Source organism: Mauremys reevesii, unplaced genomic scaffold (assembly GCF_016161935.1).
Source record: "Mauremys reevesii isolate NIE-2019 unplaced genomic scaffold, ASM1616193v1 Contig17, whole genome shotgun sequence".
Classification (NCBI taxonomy): domain Eukaryota; kingdom Metazoa; phylum Chordata; order Testudines; family Geoemydidae; genus Mauremys; species Mauremys reevesii.
Window position 1 is genome coordinate 1 of NW_024100793.1, and position 7,065 is coordinate 7,065.

The window sequence follows — 7,065 nt, forward strand, 5'->3', positions numbered from 1 at the left end:
TGCCAGGAACAGAGACCCCAAATGGCCCCCAGAGCAGGACCCTGCCTGGGCAACAGGGACGATGCCCTGACAGTGCCCCACAGACCCCCACAGAAGGAAACTCCAGGTGGTGAGGGGGTTGAGTTCTCCTCTGTGCTCAACTGACCAAGATTAATTGAAATGAGACCACCCAGCTTCAACCAGCAGAGCCCCACAGCTCAGCGCTGAGCTGTCAGGGGACCCCCCCCCCCACTGCCCAGCCCTGAGGTGTCAGGGGAGCCCCCCCCCACTGCCCAGCCCTGAGGTGTCAGGGTAACCCCCCCCACCACCACCCCCGCCCCAGCGTAGCAGTCGGGGAGGCCCCACCCCACCACCCAGCCCTGAGCTGTCACGGGAGTCCCCCTGCTGCCCACCTGAGCTGAGGCCTCTGTTGTCCGCAAATATCTGTGAAATCCCCTGGCAAAATGTGTGTCTCATATCCCTCTAGTGCTGGCCCATACAGAGCATGACAACCTGCTCCTGCTATTGGTTCCTCCATTAGCTCAAGTGGCAGAGGTCTGTGCACTGGATCTCAAGATTTTAACCCTGATGATGATCCATATTGGTGTCACTATGGTGCCACGTGATGGATCTTCTCTTTCTTACAGTTTGCTTTATAAAAATGTAAGAAGTTACAGACACACACACAGACACTCACAAAGAAACCTACTTTAAAAGAACATCGTTAACGTTTCAGAGTTAAGCACTGATACCATAGGAAATGCCAGATCCCTTCCCTCCCTGAGTGCGCAGGATGGACCTATGCTAGGGAATGAATCCAGGTTGTACAGTGAAAAAAGCTGTTGTCTGTAGGAGCCCTACCCCACCTGCTGCAGGTGCTGGACGGTGTGATGAATGGGGCAGGGGGTTGCAAGAAGAGAAAGGAGGGTTTCAAGGGTAGGGCTGTTGACTGCCGCCCTGGAGAATTGGATTCTATCCCTGCCTCTGCCCCAGAGTTCCCATGTGATGCTGGCAAGTCACTAAAACCAAACCTTTCCCAGGTGGCCACTGAATGTGTGTTCCTCACTTTCTGGGTGCTCAGATTGAGACCCTGGGGTCTGATTTGCAGAAGTGCTGAGCACTGACAGCTGCAACTAAAGTCAATGGGAACAGTGCTCTCCACATAGCACTTTACAATGCTAAATACTCCAGAAAATCCGGTCCGAGGGGGTCTCAAATGTAGAGCCCTCTGCAGATACACAGTGTATATCCGCGGATGTGGATATCTGCGGATATAACGGACATCCACGGATTTGCAGGGCTCTAGTGACAGTGAGTGAGATCCAGGGCCATGGCCAATGACTGTGTTGTGTATTTGGTTGTCATGGTTTTTGTTGCTATGGCAACTGAGTTAGATTATTATGGGTTAGCTCAACCGGTTTCAACTGGCTGAGTGAGCTCTCTGTATATCTGTAAATAAAATGGAGGTTTTGGTTAGCTGCCTGCTCTCTGGCCTCAAGTGATTGCTTCCTACACCGGCTGCCCCAAGGACTTAACAGACTGGGCCAGGAACCGCAGCGGCGAAAGAAGCAGCATGTCCGGCTGCCACTGGCAGGACCCTGCGCCCAGGCAGCTCCTCCGGCATGGCTGTACCTCCTCCAGCCCTGCCCACCGGGCGGGCAATAGGCTGACTGGCAGCTGTCTCTGGTCACACCAGTGTGTGCAAGTGGCGTCTCCTGACCGGGAGCCTGTCTCGCTCGTTGTCACTGCAGCCCTGCAAGTCTACGGTATCTGCTTCAGATCCATGGATACCCGCATCTGTGGATATAACCTCGCATCCGCGCAGGGCTCAACTCAAACGGGACACCCCAAAATTACTTTCGGCCTTAATCTCTCTGGTCCAGCTCCTCAAAGGTATTTAGGCACCTAACTTGCAATAAAGTCAATGGCTGTTAGATGCCTAAATACCTTTGAGAACCAGTGCCTCTATGCCTCTGTTCCCATCTGTGAAATGGGGAGAATACCACCCTCTCATCTCCCAGGGCTGTTGTGAGTATAAACTCATTCATGTTTGTGACGCACTCAGATACTGGCATGATGAGCGCTATAGAAAAGCCTTTGGGGAAATGAATAATTCTGTCTTCAGAGCAGGGTTTGTATCGTGTGCAGTAAATAAGGCTGGGGCCGGGGGGAGAGGCGGTCACACATTGACCAGTGAGGAGAAAACACACAGTTGAATAGCTCCTCATTCAGTGAGCACCGTCCATCCTCTGCACCGAGTGAGGCAGAGGACCCATGGGAAAATAGGGAGGTCAAAGCACAGCCTGATAGCCAAACGTGGCACGTGCTGCCCTCTGATCAATGCCTGGGTGTGTCCCCTGCAGGCCCAGCATGCAATGCTCCATCTCAATCCAGAGGGCAGCCAACCCGTCCAGCTCAGCGCTGTCCACGGGCAGCGCCTCTGGGTGCAAGAGCCGTGTGACAATCTGTGCAAAGCAGCCACTGCCTCCAAGCTTCCGGCAAGGTGCCAATGCCACCTGGCTGGGCAAAGCTTGGGTGCCCTGGCTGGTATCTAGCCCCCCCAAGAGCTCTTGCAGGGCCTGAGCCAAGGCCTTTGAGAGCAGGTTTTCCCCCAGGACTTTACCAGGCTGTGAAAGAATCCCGCAGTGAAGAAATGCAGCAGGGATGGAGTGCAGGGTCCAGGCAATGGGGCGGGTTCTGACTGGGCTCTAAGGAGCTGTTAGGGTGGATCCTAACCCAGCTGTATCTCTGCAGCATCTTGCCAGCGTTCCTCCTGCAGCCAGCGCGGCGAGTGCGTGGAGAACATCGGGAACTACACCTGTGATTGCTACCCTGGCTTCTACGGGCCGGAGTGTGAACACGGTGAGGGCAGTCGAACAGGGACACTGGGGGGGAGCCCCGCCGCAGGGCCTGCTACAGTCACTGCATTTACTTTCTGGAGGGTCTCCCCAGAGACGTCCTCTGGGGCGACGGCCTGGGCACCCCTCAGTGCTGCTCCTCGATTCACCAAAGAGGGGGGCCAGCCCAGCCGGAGGAGGGGCCTTTGCCGTGGCTCCCTGGCCAAGGAGGCAGAGTGGGGTGGGGGTGTAGCCTCCCAAGCGCCCGCCCGCCCTGCGGCTCTAGCACGCCCGCCCCAGCCCAGCCCAGGCAGTTTGCCTCCCTTAGGGGTAAGGCTGCCCCCCATCCCCTGTCAGCTGGAGCTGCCCAAGCAGCACAGACAGTCGCCGCTCCTTTAGGGCTGAGCAGGGTGCTTGACAAAACATGGGCATCCCTCTAGTTTAGCCTCTGAAGAGTCTAAGCCAAACCCACAATGGGTTGAGCAGAGTCAGGATGAAGTTGTTGGCTCAGTAATAGGTTATTATTTTAGTGTTTGCTTTGCAATAGTGCTTAGAGGCCTCAACCACCGTGTCGGGCCCACTGCGCTAGGCCCTGTACACTAGAGCTGGTGGTTTCAGCTTGTGAGACGTTTCATTATTTCAGAATTGGCTTCATTCCAAACCCAGACGGACAAGGACTGTACCCAGGCCAGGGACCTGAGGGCTTCCAGAGTCCCAGAGGCCAGTTACCAGCTGCCTGCTCAGGAGCAGAGCAGCCTGGGGTAGTCACTGGCCCAGGCCTCTAGGAGCCCTGGGATCTCCAGCCCGGGGCAGTCTGCATGGCGGAGCTACCCCAGAGCTGCACCCCTGGGAGCTGGTCCTGGAACGTCCAGGCTTTCAGCTCCATGGCAGGGACACTGGAAGCGCCGGGAGCCCTGGCTCGGACAGGGAGCCTAGCAGACAGCAAGAGCCCCTAGAGACCTGGCTCTGCCCCGAGACTCGACTCCCGACTCCCCGAGCTGGGGCTCGCGGGACATAAGAACATAAGAACGGCCGCACTGGGTCAGACCAAGGGTCCAGCTAGCCAGGGGCGGCTCTACAAATTTGGCCGCCCCAAGCAGTCATGCCCGGGAGGCGCCCCCAAGCCGCGGGAGCAGCGGATCTGCCGCGGGCATGACTGCGGAGGGTCAGCTAGTCGCGCGGCTCAGCTGGACCTCCCGCAGCTGCGGACGGTTCGCTTGTCCGGCGGCTCCGCTTGAGCTGCCGCAGGCATGCCCGCGGGAGGTCCAGCTGAGCCGCGGGACCAGCGAACCGTCCGCAGTCACGCCTGCGGCAGGTCCGGTCGCACCGGGGCTCCGCTGGACCTCCCGCAGGCATGACTGCGGAAGGTCCACCGGCCCAGCCTGCCGCCCCCCTGGGAAAGGGCCGCCCCAGGCGGGTGCTTGCCCCGCTGGGCTCTGGAGCCGCCCCTGCAGCTAGCCCAGTATCCTGTCTTCTGACAGTGGCCAGTGCCAGGTGCCCCAGAGGGAATGAACAGAACAGGCAATCATCCAGTGATCCATCCCAAGTCACCCATTCCCAGCTTCTGGCATCCCCATCCCCGCCCATCCTGGCTAATAGCCATTGATGGACCCATCCTCCAGGCACTTATCTAGTTCTTTTTTTAACCCTGTGGATCTTGGAACACCAGCAGAAACCTGTGTGTGTTTTGATGAAGGTGGAGTCAAATCTGTAGTCGATTTGGTGAATCAGTTCTCTTCAGCGCATTGGCATTTTCAGTCTAAGCTAAGTTTTGCAATCAGGTCTACTGAACATGGACGTAGTGAGAGATCCCTGGTGCCAAAGAATTTACACTCTAAACAGACAAGACAGACAAAAGCGGGGAGAACGGGCAGAATTGGCCACCCTCTCTGTTGCCCTGCATTGGGCTGGTGGAGGGAAATAGGTCTCAAGAAGGTTTTGAATGTGAGGAATTTGGCAGGCGTGTCAGGTGTACACAAGGTTCGGGTAAGAAGTCACATTGTTGGAGGGTTTTTTTTGCCTTCTTCTGCAGCATGGGGCACAGGTCACTTGCTGGAGAATTCTCTGCACCTTGAGGTCTTTAAACCACAATTTGAGGACTTCAGTAACTCAGACATAGGTCAGGGGTTTGTTACAGGAGTGGGTGGGTGAGATTCTGTGGCCTGGGTTGTGCAGGAGGTCAGACTAGAGACAGACAATCATAATGGTTCCTTCTGACCTTAAAGTCTTTGAGACTGGAGAGATTCATTTTGTACATCTGCCCTAGTGCACCGGAGAATCTGTTCCTCTTTTCTACATCAGTTCTTTTACTGCCCCTGATCATCATAGTATCTGAGGCCCAGATTTGCAAAGGTATTTAACCATTTTTCCACTGAGCACCGGCAGGCCTATGTGACTTAGGAGCCTCTCTCATTGGCAGTCAGTGGGGCACTAAATCACTTTTGAAAATGAAATGTAGGCTGCTAAGTCACGTAGACTTTGCTCCACTCAGCACTGCAATGTGTCAATACCTTTAAAAATCTGGGCTTGAGCAGCTTCCAGCCATGTATCAAGCCATGTGACTAACACCTGCCAGGTGTGGTCCATTCTCTCTCTCATCCTCTCCCAAGAGGGGGAAGTGTGTGTGCAGTGGAGCATTTAGAGGGGTTTTTAATGCATTTAACTGACACCCACAGCTGAACCTGATGCTTGTGTAAATACAGATGTTCAGCAGTTGTCAACAGAATTACTGTTTTGTGGAGGAGGTGAAGGTTCTAGTTAGTGCTGCAATCTGGTGCCAGTTCCAAGCATTGGGAAGCAGTGCGGCATCTCAACACTGCCGTGTGCTGACTGGGGTAAATGGTGATTTTGTAATGGCGACCACTGGCAAGGAGCTTTAGGCAATTTGCACATTCAGAATCCTCCTGTTATTCTATTGTTACGTTAAGAGATACAAACCTTGTAGGGTTTCTGGTTTCCCTTCTCCCCTACTGAGCCAGTCCCTGCCCAGTGACAGATCCCTCCCCCTAGGCTAGGTATGGAGTCCCGTTTATCCTGTGGATTGGCAGGTGCAGGGTTAATGAAGCCATTTCCCCTTGGGATGAGGGGAATTGGGAGAGGTTTTGTGAGTCTAGGGTGGAAACCAAAGATGGGGTCAGTTAGGGGACGTTGCACTAGGTAAGGGCTCTGGCCAGGTCTCTAGTGTCTTGCTCTGCTAGGGATTTCCTACTCCTGTGGCAGAGTCAGTGGGCTGGCTGGCCTCATGGGAAGGTTCCCCTAGGCAGAGAGCTGAACCCAGCCCGATGACCCCACAGGTCCCAGCAGCTGGCATAGGAAGAGGAACCTGCTGGCAAAAAGGGAGGCCAGGGAAACTGCCTGTGACATAGAAGGGGATGGGAAATTAAGGGAGGGGGAGAGAAATAGCTTTTACATCCTTAAACTCTCTCTGCCGTCCCTTTATTTATCCATCAGCCTCTGTCCTTCCTTTAGAGGAAAATCTGCCCCTCTCTCTGTCCCTGCATCCCACACTGACAGGTTTTTCTTGATTTCAGATAAAGGGAGTGTGATGGGTTGGGTCACAGAAACTCCCTCAAGACTGTCACTAGATGTGCTGGGATACCACTGAGAAGAAACGCCCCCCCACCAGAAAAGGCTTCTCTCCACTCCCCTCTTGCTGAGCTGGACGCACCAGTCGGCTCCAGCACAGACCAAGAGGTTGGGCCACGCCCCCCCTGCAGTTCACAGAAACTAAGATTCACTTAGCCCAGGGGTTCTCAGTTAACAGGGACTTTCCCAGCACCCAGTATTCAGTCTTTCTGGGAGCCTAAACCCCGAGTACATCTGTCTTACTCTGTATAAAGCTTATACAGGGTAAACTCATACATTGCCTGCCCTCTATAACACTGATATAGGCATAGGCACAGCTGTTTGCTCCCCCAGTATTAATTACTTACTCTGGGTTAATTAATAAACAAAAGTGATTTTATTAAGTGTAAAAAGTAGGATTTAAGTGGTTTCAAGTAATAACAGACAGAACAAAGTATGTCACCAAGTAAAATAAAGCAAAACACGCAAGTCTCAGCCTAATACAGTAGGAAACTGAATACAGGTAAATCTCACCCTCAGAGATGTCCCAATAAGCTTCTTTCACAGACTAGACTCCTTCCTAGTCTGGGCCCAATACTTTTCAAACCAACACCGTGGCTTATGGCCTGGGTCCAGCAGTCACTCACACCCCCGCAGTTACAGTCCTTTGTTCCAGTTTCTTCCA